This window comes from Schistocerca nitens, chromosome 7, assembly GCF_023898315.1.
Source record: "Schistocerca nitens isolate TAMUIC-IGC-003100 chromosome 7, iqSchNite1.1, whole genome shotgun sequence".
Lineage (NCBI taxonomy): Eukaryota > Metazoa > Arthropoda > Insecta > Orthoptera > Acrididae > Schistocerca > Schistocerca nitens.
The window spans coordinates 241,163,160-241,175,816 of NC_064620.1; the positions used below are offsets into that span (position 1 = coordinate 241,163,160).

The 12,657-nt window shown below is 43.2% G+C and overlaps 1 protein-coding gene across 1 annotated transcript in view; it reads right to left on the reverse strand.

Annotated features, from left to right (window-relative positions):
- LOC126195552 (uncharacterized) overlaps positions 1 to 2,900 on the reverse strand; it is a 322,158-nt gene extending 319,258 nt beyond the window's left edge. Inside the window, exon 1 of the mRNA XM_049934175.1 lies at positions 2,830 to 2,900. The gene's annotated coding sequence lies outside the window, so the exon portion shown is untranslated. The remainder of the gene's footprint in view (positions 1 to 2,829) is intronic.
- Positions 2,901 to 12,657: the final 9,757 nt, after the last annotated feature.

Genomic DNA, 12,657 nt, shown 5'->3' on the forward strand with positions numbered 1-12,657 from the left:
AGAGTGTAGCAATGTAAGGATGTGAAACATGGATGATCAATGGTTTAGAAGAGAAGAGAATAGAAGCTTTTGAAATGCGGTGCTACAGCAGAATGCTGAATATTAGAATGGTAGATCACATAACTAATGAGGAAGTACTGATTGGAACTAGGGAGAAAAGAAATTTGTGGCACAGCCTGACTAAAAGAAGGGATCGGTTGATGGGACACATTCTGAGGAAGCTCCAATATAATATTGGATGGGTAAAAATCATAGAGGGATACCAAGAGGCAAATACAGTAAACAGATTCAAAAGGATGTAGGTTGTAGTAGTTAATCAGAGATTATGAGTCTTGCACAGGATACAGCAGCATGAACAGCTGCATCAAACCAGTATTCAGGCTGAAGACCACAACAAAAATGTCATATGGAATATGACATCTTTAAGAAAGTCTTCATAACTCAAAAACATGCTGTACAAGTAATATTTGGTGGTCACCCACGATTATCTTGTAGATATCTGTTTAAGGAGTTCGGCATTTTGACTACTGCTTCACAGTATATTTATGTCATCACGAAGTTTGTTACAAATAATCCACTGCAGTTAAAAAGAAACAATGATGTACATAATTACAATACCAGAAGGACTAAAAAATATTTGAAACTTCCTGGCAGATTAAAACTGTGTGCTGGACCGAGACTCGAACTCGGGACCTTTGCCTTTCGTGGGCAAAGGTCCCAAGTTCGAGTCTCGGTCCGGCACACAGTTTTAATCTGCCAGAAAGTCTCATATCAGCGCACACTCCGGTGCAGAGTGAAAATCTCATTCTAAAAAATATTTGTATAGCATACAGTCATATTTACAAATTAATTTTTGCCGTGAATGTAAAATGACTCGTTACACTTCATTACGATTTACTGTGCGAAATGATCTGCGAAATATCAAACTAAATAATTAATCTAGCAATGAAAATAATCCATTTTGGAAACTATAATGTAACTAGATAGATAAAATAATCTACTCACCAAGCACCAGCACGAGAAGACACATATAAAGATGAAGCAAATTTGCAAGCCTTCACAGCCTGTGGCTCCTCCTGGCAGAAAGGTTGAAGAAAATGGATTGGCGACTGCACCATACTAGATTTGAAAATCGTCTGGTGCAACCTTCTCCTTCAACCATTATGCCAGAAGGAACCACTGGCACCGAAACCTTCAAATATCCTTAATCTTTATATATGTGTGCCATGCTGCCACTTGGTGGGAAGATGTTTTTTATTTACCCATTTACATTATAACTAAGTAACAGGAAGAATGATACTTCATCAATAACATTGAAACATATGGAAATTTATGTGTGTGCATATTCAAAAGAAGATGGACTAAAAAGTAATTATTATACATTATCATAAATCCATCATTTCAGTAGCTTTATCTTTATATGTGGTTGCTGAATCTGCCAACAAAAATGACAGGAAACCGGAAAACTTTACTTACACTCCCCCCCCCCCCCCCATACACACACACACACACACACACACTTTGATTACATTGTTGTTGAGTATCTTTGCTGAGCTTCTGTTTTCATTTAGGAGCCTATGGAGAGTCAGTATGATGACAGACCACAGTAAAAGTTACATGGAGCAGCCTCCCCCCCCCCCCCCTTGTGTTTTTTTACTCACATAGACATGTCCATTATCTAATATATGTTTTCTGAATTCACCTTGCAGTTTTAGTATGTATGGTGAAAAGTGCATTAAATATGGCATGATGAAAACATTAGGCAATGCTACAGGTCATTCTGTTGCCACAACTATTATTTGGCTTCCACATTCACTGGTTTCACCAGCTCAACCAAGTCATAACCTTTCTATCATCTAAGTGGAACTCGGGCTACACTACAGATAATTTTCACAACGAAGATTTCAAGGGGCCGGGGGGGGGGGGGGGGGGGTCCCAGTACCACACTTGAAACATCATCATCTCCTAAGATTTTATATTTTATTGTATCTTGAAGCACTAAGACCATATTGTGATTGGTACCATGATACATACCACACGGAAGACTGTTGTATTTCTTCTGATATACATAAGCAAAAACCTATACACTGCATGTGGGTAAACAATGTTTACAACAGTGATGTAAGCATGGGAGTGTATGACACTTAACACACAATGTAATATTCTGTTCCACAAAGTTAGTATTTACTACAGTAAATAAATAAAAAAACTGGTATGCAACCACAATAACAGAGTGACACAAAAATAGCGAGCTACACTTCATGGTCACCTCCTGTTGGTTGCACAACAAAAGAGATAATGACAACATAATAGATGTAACCTTAGCCATTTTCTGATCATTACGGGATACAATTTTATTTAAACATAACTGAAAAAAATATTAAACAGACAGTGGGCATCATGCAAACACTTCCAATGGATTAAAATATTTCGGGATTATCAGTAATATTAAGATATAACTAAATATTCCGAACCTTGAGACTACGTAGTACAATTCTTGCGTAAGAATGTTATATGCTAAGTTCGAACAACTACATACGATTACTTGAAGTAAAATCAGCAATATGGTCCGCATCTGATGCTGGTATTCATGTTGAATTAGATCCCAAATTGGAGAGCCACAATAAAAATAACAGGAACACAGTGAAATATTGCACGTAATGTTGTGTATATCTTACTTTTCATAATATTTATCTTCCGTCAGTCATTAACATGTGCTTACAGTATGACGATACATTCTCCTCTAAATAGCAATATTGCCATTTTTAAAATACAATTTCCACTTATTTTATATTTATGGAAAACGATAAAAACAATTAAAATATTTACCTCAGGTCAGACTCGAACAACTTTCACAAACTATCCATCCCAATCACATACAAACACAAACGCCATTACTATCGAGGACTGACTTGGTATATCGCCAGAGATGGCTATCCTTAATTACACTATACATTTCACACAAATTTGATCGTTCCTAAAGTTTTTTGTTTGTGGAATATTAGTAAGGTTTACTTCTTTGTCAAACATATTTCGTCAATTTTCTGTAATACATCACGTTCATTAAAATATAATAAATCTATTACCAAATTTATTCCATTTTGTTAAAACAAGCAACTCATCCCAAATTCAAGTCTTAGTTCCGCAAACCATGGCAGATGGTATGAAGTGATAAAAACAGATTCAAATAAAAAATACAACCTGTCTTAAGGGATAAATACTGATCATTGAACTTGAAAATAGCCATATTCCACAACCGTTTTTCTAATATTGGTTTGCTGTAACTTATCGAGCATCTAACAACTGCCCATATCATAGTAACATCACATCAACTGCAGCTTTTTAAAACTCACTGAGTAAACAATTTTATTTATTCATTTGTACATAGTCTTCCATTCATTCTAGGCCTCTTGTAGTTCAAAGAAAGCCGTCACAAGGAAGGATCCACTGCCCTAACGAACAACTTTTGTAAATTGAATTCGTAATTAAATAGTAATCATTAAAGACAGGTGCCACATTTCGTCTGTTAATAGCACTTACAATACTGCCTTTAACTGTGCTGCATACAACATGGAGTAGCGGTTAGTGTCTTCGTTTACTGTGTTGGGGGGCGCCATTTCCAATCCGCTCTCCACCTCATGTATGTTATTTATTTCTTACAATTTTTAAGAAGTTCTGGAAATTTCTTATGTTTACATATTCTGGAATATTCGATGATCATATAAATAGAATCAGTCTCCACCCAGAAAACACTTTTGTTCTGTTCTGCTTGTATTGTAATAAACGTGCTTCCAGGGTTGTACCGGTACTTCACTGACGATCCTGTTCTCGGGTTCTGACCTGATTGTGGTCACGTCGTGACATTGTTTGGTGGAAACGCTGGGAACTTCAAAACATCTACATCACCACATCTCTAATTAAGGCCAATTCATACAGTCCGTCACACCACATCATCTACATCTGTATTATGTGAACCTCTTTGAATTGTATAGCAGAGGGTAAGTCCCAATGAACCAGTTATTAAAGTTTCTTCCTGTTCCATTCACATATTCAGCACACGAAGAATGACTGTTTCAATGCCTCTGTGTGTGCTGTAATTAATCTAATCTTGCCATCATGATCACTATTGAGTGATATGTAGGAGGTTGTAGTATATTCATACAATAATTATTTAAAGCTGTTTCCAGAAGCTTTGTCCGTAGTCATTCTTGTGATGGATTACATTTATCTTCAAGAATCTGCTAGTTCAGATCCTTTAGTATCTCTGTGACACTGTCCAGTGGGTCAAACGAATCTATGACAGTACATGCTGCGTTTCTCTATATACCTTCAATATGTCCTGTTAGTCCTGTTTGGTAAGGGTCACACACACTTGATCAATACCCCATAATGGGTCACACAAGTGATTTGTAAGCTATTTCCTTTGTATACTGATAATATTTTCCTGGTAGTTTACCAGTAAACCAAAGTCTACCACCTGTTTTACCCATGACTGAGCCTATGTGATGATTTCATTGCATATCCCTATAAAGAGTGATACCTGGGTATTAGTAGGATCTGGCCAAATCGAACTGTGGCTCACTGGCACTGTATTGCCAGAATCCTACATTTATTCGTTTCTGGAAGTGCACAGTTTTACATTTCTGAAAATTTAAAGCAAGTTGCCAGTCTTTGCACCATTTTCAAAGCTTATTAAGATCTGATTGAATATTTATGCTGCTTCTTTCAGACAGCACTTCACTCTAGATAACTGCATCATCTGTTAAAAGTCTGGGGGTACTATTAATATTGTCCACAAGGTCATTATATACAGCATGATCAGCAAGGGACCTAACACATTTCCCTGGTGCATACCTGCAGTTACTTCTACATCTGACAATGACGCTTCATATGAGATAACATGCTGCTTCCTCCCTAGTAAAGAGTCTTCAATCCAGTCACAAAGTTAATTCTATACTCCATATGATAGTACTTTGAACAAGAAGTGTAGGTCTGATACTGAGTGAAATGATTTTCAGAAATGAATAAATAATGGATTTATCCAGCAGCCTTGATCCAAAGCTTTATTATGTCATGTGGGAAAAGCGTGATCTGGGTTTCATATGATCGATGTTTTCGAAATCCATGCTGGTTGGCGTGGAGGAGTCTAGTGCCCCCAGAATTTTCCAAAAGTCTGGAGACACTTGTGTTCCAGCCATTTCGAACACACGTTATTTTAAAGCAGGGCGTAAGGATGAGCATAGGATGCTGCACCCATTTATTGTTTGTGCAGGCGAAACTGGAAGGGATATAATTCGTCGGCGCTGGCGCGACCTGCCAAGAATAATCAAATATGGCCCAGAAGCTCCGTGGCTGGCTGCAAAGAGTAATGTAGCTTTGTATTGTTGAAAAACAAATGGAGTGACCTGAGATAGTGACTGTTTAGTAGACGTTGAATTGCTGTTGAGAGTACGTGGACTGGACATGGATAGTCAGCCACGATAAAAGCTTATGTATTAATTGTGTTCAAAAATGTGTAATTAACTGATTCTGGGTGCCCAGTAATGTGTGGGCTTACATCATAAAGTTTAGTTGTTGTTTTGTACAAAGTGGAAATAAATATGTTCTGGTACATTGAATGATATTCCAAGAGTAGCGTGTTTTTTAAATAAGAAGAGAGAGAGAGTGAGAGAGCGAAAATTTCCCCTTCCTAGCAGTGAAATCTTCGGAGAAGCATCCGGTACTAGCAGAAGACATCAGAGCTGCAAGAAAGCAGAACCAGCGTTCTTCAACAAGTAAGCCTAAGAAAACGCTTAAGCTGTATAGAGAGAGCTTAACATTACACCGGCCCACTGCAAGAACGTGGCGACCGTGACAGGACCTGAGAAAGAAGGGGAAATATTAAAGAAGTTATAAGAAAAAGAAAGAAAACAGTTCAGAGTTGCCATAGCAACCGATAACAGCGATGCTGAAGAGCGATTCCACGATACTTATCCAGAAATATCGTGTTGATAAATGGTGAAATGATTAAGGGAATCAAGAAAATCGCACAATGCCGCAGTTAGTCTCAAATCGCCGACGCCGCCGTCTACAAACGCTGACGCCGCCGCACACCAACACCGATGCCGCATCACACCAACGGCGACGCCGCCGCACACCAACGCCGACGTCGCATCACACCAACGCCGACGCAGCCGTCCACAAAAGCCGACGCCGTCGTCCACCTACGCCGACGCCACCGTCCTTCGACGCTAACGCTGCCGTATAACGGTGCCGACGCCGCCTTCCATCGACTCCGGGTGAACTACTACTGACCTTGGGTTCTTTGTGAAGTGTGAGGGGTTGTGGAAATAAGCGAGAGTACTTTTAATGATAACTAGATTAAAGGCAAAAAAAACACAATGGAAAAGAAACATCCGTAGAGTCTGTTGGGGCTATAGGAGTTGAAGAACAGTCGCCAGATTTAGGCGAATTAATGAGGTTTATCAAAGCGCAGTTTGAATCACAGAACACAAGACAGGACGAACTGAAGGCAGAATTAAACTCTAAGTTAGATTTGCAAAACCCAGAACTAGAGGCTCAAGTTAATATTCTAAGTAATCAGAAGCAAGAATGGAAAAAAGAATTGAAAAAGGAATTGTCTGATTCCCTGAGTGAACAGACAAATATTTTATATAAGGATTTAGAACAAAGAAATGAAGCTAATATAAAAGGGTTAGTTCAAAAATTAGAATATGATGTATACTGTATATGTAGTAATTTGGAAACACAATTTAACGAAAAATACGACTCTTTGAAAAATGTATGTAATGTTACATTTGATGTGGTTGAACGAGAATTAACTATGCTAAAAACCAATGTCCAGAAACTTGATAAGTTGCTCCCCCTAGTGCAGGCGCAAATTTCAGGGGGCAAATCACAGGTGGAAACCGTATAACAGAACTTCAAAGAAAAGTTAATGACTGCAGAGCTTATAAATTGAATGGATTAGAAGAATTAATAGGATGAAAGGTTGAAGAGAAACTAAGTGTTGATATCTCTTCGCCTATAGTAACTTCCAATTTAGATAACACCAAGAAAGACTTACAAGGGAACCTCCCCATCGCACCCCCCTCAGATTTAGATATAAGTTTGCACACTGGATAGGCCTTGAAAAACTGAACACAGATCAGTCGAGAAAACAGGAAGAAGTTGTGTGGAACTATGAAAAAATAAGCAAAATATACAGACTGAGTAATCCATGCACAAGATAGGCAACATCAAGGTTAATTAAACTCAGGAGCGCCGAGGTCCCCTGGTTAGCGTGAGCAGCTGCCGAACGAGAGGTCCTCGGTTCAAGTCTTCCCTTCGCAAAATTATGATCTGTCCGTTCCTTCATTGACGTCTCTGTTCACTGTAACAAGTTTAGTGTCTGTGTTTTGCGACCGCACCGGTAAACCGTGCGATTAGTAGACGAAAGGACGTGCCTCTCCAATGGGAACCGAAAACATTTGATCGCAAGGTGATAGGTCAACCGATTCCTCCACAGGAAAATGCGTCTGATATATTCTATACGACACTGGTGACGGCATGTGCGTCACGTGACAGGAATATGTTGTCGACCCACCTAACTTGTACACTTGGCAAATGGGTAAAAAGATTCTTCTACCTTACCCGATTTCGGTTTTCTTGTGGTTGTGATAATCACTCCCAAAAAAGTGATGAAAACATAAGAGTTTGTCACATAAATTGAAAATAAAAAATTAAACTTTTCACTCATGGGAAGACTTGAACCAAGGATCTCTCGTTCCGCAGCTGCTCACGCTAACCATGGGACCATGGCGCTCCTGAGCTTAATTAACCTTGATGTTACATATCTTTTGCATGGACTACCCAGTTTGTATATTTTGCTTATGTTTTCGTAGTTCCACACAACTTCTTCCTGTTTTCTCGATTGATCTGTGTTCAGTTTTTCAAGGCCTATCCACTGTGCCAACTTATAACTAAATCTGAGGGGGGTGCGATGGGCAGGTTCCCTTGTTAGAAACGTCGAGGAAAGAATTCAAGCTTATGCAGGAGAGACTAGAGAAAGGAACAGTTTCCCCAAATATTACACTCCTGGAAACTGAAATAAGAACACCGTGAATTCATTGTCCCAGGAAGGGGAAACTTTATTGACACATTCCTGGGGTCAGATACATCACATGATCACACTGACAGAACCACAGGCACATAGACACAGGCAACAGAGCATGCACAATGTCGGCACTAGTACAGTGTATATCCACCTTTCGCAGCAATGCAGGCTGCTATTCTCCCATGGAGACGATCGTAGAGATGCTCGATGTAGTCCTGTGGAACGGCTTGCCATGCCATTTCCACCTGGCGCCTCAGTTGGACCCGCGTTCGTGCTGGACGTGCAGACCACGTGAGACGACGCTTCATCCAGTCCCAAACATGCTCAATGGGGGACAGATCCGGAGATCTTGCTGGCCAGGGTAGTTGACTTACACCTTCTAGAGCACGTTGGGTGGCACGGGATACATGCGGACGTGCATTGTCCTGTTGGAACAGCAAGTTCCCTTGCCGGTCTAGGAATGGTAGAACAATGGGTTCGATGACGGTTTGGATGTACCGTGCACTATTCAGTGTCCCCTCGACGATCACCAGTGGTGTACGGCCAGTGTAGGAGATCGCTCCCCACACCATGATGCCGGGTGTTGGCCCTGTGTGCCTCGGTCGTATGCAGTCCTGATTGTGGCGCTCACCTGCACGGCGCCAAACACGCATACGACCATCATTGGCACCAAGGCAGAAGCGACTCTCATCGCTGAAGACGACACGTCTCCATTCGTCCCTCCATTCACGCCTGTCGCGACACCACTGGAGGCGGGCTGCACGATGTTGGGGCGTGAGCGGAAGACGGCCTAACGGTGTGCGGGACCGTAGCCCAGCTTCATGGAGACGGTTGCGAATGGTCCTCGCCGATACCCCAGGAGCAACAGTGTCCCTAATTTGCTGGGAAGTGGCGGTGCGGTCCCCTACGGCACGGCGTAGGATCCTACGGTCTTGGCGTGCATCCGTGCGTCGCTGCGGTCCGGTCCCAGGTCGACGGGCACGTGCACCTTCCGCCGACCACTGGCGAGAACATCGATGTACTGTGGAGACCTCACGCCCCACGTGTTGAGCAATTCGGCGGTACGTCCACCCGGCCTCCCGCATGCCCACTATATGCCCTCGCTCAAAGTCCGTCAACTGCACATACGGTTCACGTCCACGCTGTCGCGGCATGCTGCCAGTGTTAAAGACTGCGATGGAGCTCCGTATGCCACGGCAAACTGGCTGACACTGACGGCGGCGGTGCACAAATGCTGCACAGCTAGCGCCATTCGACGGCCAACACCGCGGTTCCTGGTGTGTCCGCTGTGCCGTGCGTTTGATCATTGCTTGTACAGCCCTCTCGCAGTGTCCGGAGCAAGTATGGTGGGTCTGACACACCGGTGTCAATGCGTTCTTTTTTCCGTTTCCAGGAGTGTATATTAAACAAGGACATGATAACTGATTTGCAATGGGGATCAAATTCAGGCTTGTCGAGACAGTTTCCTAAATTAAAAACAGACGAGGAGGTACACCCCTCCATTTCTTAAGACGGTTTAACCAAGCCAATAATGTTAAGGATATAAAACGATATGTGCAAAACCCCCAGGGACGTTGACGTTCTGTGTCAGCAGGTGGAGTGACATCCGCCGGTTCCCGAGTTGGGTTCGGTATTACTTCCACAGTAGTTTTCCTGCACCGAACTCCCTTCAAATCTCCGACTATCCTGTAATCTACACTCATGGAAATGGAAAAAAGAACACATTGACACCGGTGTGTCAGACCCACCATACTTGCTCCGGACACTGCGAGAGGGCTGTACAAGCAATGATCAAACGCACGGCACAGCGGACACACCAGGAACAGCGGTGTTGGCCGTCGAATGGCGCTAGCTGCGCAGCATTTGTGCACCGCCGCCGTCAGTGTCAGCCAGTTTGCCGTGGCATACGGAGCTCCATCGCAGTCTTTAACACTGGTAGCATGCCGCGACAGTGTGGACGTGAACCGTATGTGCAGTTGACGGACTTTGAGCGAGGGCGTATAGTGGGCATGCGGGAGGCCGGGTGGACGTACCGTCGAATTGCTCAACACGTGGGGCGTGAGGTCTCCACAGTACATCGATGTTGTCGCCAGTGGTCGGCGGAAGGTGCACGTGCCCGTCGACCTGGGACCGGACCGCAGCGACGCACGGATGCACGCCAAGACCGTAGGATCCTACTCAGTGCCGTAGGGGACCGCACCGCCACTTCCCAGCAAATTAGGGACACTGTTGCTCCTGGGGTATCGGCGAGGACCATTCGCAACCGTCTCCATGAAGCTGGGCTACGGTCCCGCACACCGTTAGGCCGTCTTCCGCTCACGCCCCAACATCGTGCAGCCCGCCTCCAGTGGTGTCGCGACAGGCGTGAATGGAGGGACGAATGGAGACGTGTCGTCTTCAGCAATGAGAGTCGCTTCTGCCTTGGTGCCAATGATGGTCGTATGCGTGTTTGGCGCCGTGCAGGTGAGCGCCACAATCAGGACTGCATACGACCGAGGCACACAGGGCCAACACCCGGCATCATGGTGTGGGGAGCGATCTCCTACACTGGCCGTACACCACTGGTGATCGTCGAGGGGACACTGAATAGTGCACGGTACATCCAAACCGTCATCGAACCCATTGTTCTACCATTCCTAGACCGGCAAGGGAACTTGCTGTTCCAACAGGACAATGCACGTCCGCATGTATCCCGTGCCACCCAACGTGCTCTAGAAGGTGTAAGTCAACTACCCTGGCCAGCAAGATCTCCGGATCTGTCCCCCATTGAGCATGTTTGGGACTGGATGAAGTGTCGTCTCACGCGGTCTGCACGTCCAGCACGAACGCGGGTCCAACTGAGGCGCCAGGTGGAAATGGCATGGCAAGCCGTTCCACAGGACTACATCCAGCATCTCTACGATCGTCTCCATGGGTGAATAGCAGCCTGCATTGCTGCGAAAGGTGGATATACACTGTACTAGTGCCGACATTGTGCATGCTCTGTTGCCTGTGTCTATGTGCCTGTGGTTCTGTCAGTGTGATCATGTGATGTATCTGACCCCAGGAATGTGTCAATAAAGTTTCCCCTTCCTGGGACAATGAATTCACTGTGTTCTTATTTCAATTTCCAGGAGTGTATTTATAGCCCTTAAGCTATCGTATCATATTAGTATTAAAAGAGACCAATTATGGCTACACAATTATGACTAATTTAAGGAGCCACAATAAACAGTAACCTCTAAGCATGAGATAAAACTAACAGGAAACATTCTAACAGGAGACGTAATATGATGGTACTGTTTAGGAAGAATGATACCTTGATCACATAAACTGAACATGTGTATGAAATATAAAGTGAAGTGACTAACTGAATAACTATTTGATTATAGTGCATATATTTCTATTTTTATAGAATGTTTTATATTTTTTGTAAAGTGTGATGTGATTGTGGAGGGTTTATATCTAATTTTGAAAGGGGTGGGTAGCATAGGTACAGACTCGACCTACACACCACGCCCTTCATACAACCCTCACAAACAAGTGTGACTGGTTCATCATCATTTGCCGTTCCATAGAAGTTGCTAAGATCTTTTCTTTGGGGACTTCAAAGGTGACGGTGAGAATATCTGTTCTGCAGAAGACGCCGAACATCATACCTTCTCCGGCTTCTCAGTTAAGTACCGGCGAAGTGGGGATCCTGGGGAAGGGGGGAAGGGAAGGATTTCCTGTCTTTGGGGCTGTCTTCTTTCTTTCTTAGATCTTAGCAACCAATTCTTTTATTTCCTTTCTTACTTCTCTTAAGAGTACCAATCTATCTTTCCCTCTGTCCACATTCATATACTTCTATCATTGAAGTCCTTCTCTTTTCCGTGATTTCTAAAAATCTTCAACTAAGAACCTTAGTGGCCAAAGAATCAGGATGCACGATCACGCTTCCACACTCGAACAATTAAATACAAAGATGCAGACAAGTAGTACACAGGGAGATGTAACAACTGTCACAGATAAGGGGGGAGGTAGTGCTCAGGTAGGGCTCAAGCACATGTGCTAAGTAATGACAGTTGCACATCTCAAGTGAAATGGTATAGTAAGCTTAAGCTAAAGGATCAAGGGGGGGGGGAGTGTATATCCACCTGTGTTCGTAGCTATAGTAGTGCAAAATAATATGAATGGAGATATAAAGAAATAGATATCAAGCCAGAGGTGTCGAGTCAAATAAGTTTCTGATGAGTAATAGGCTTGTGCAGGCCGAATAGCCCGATAAAAAGAAACGAAGTTACAACCATGGCCGAAACATATTTAGTTATTAAGGCTATATAAGTGAGCTGTAAGCAATGAACAAGCGAAGAATTTAAGCAGGTAGGCTGAAGGACTCAGGAGGAGGAACGAAGTGGTAGACAGAAATTTTACCAAGAAGTTTTAAATAAAATAGTGTGCAGAGCAGTACGAAAGAGGAAAGACTATGATTCATTGTTAGAGAAGATAGGGAGGGAGCATCCGATATAGATGAAATGAGAGAAAGACAGGTAGGTAGGCAGACCCAGAGGAGGCTGACCTATACTGTGCGGGCAGAGGCACCA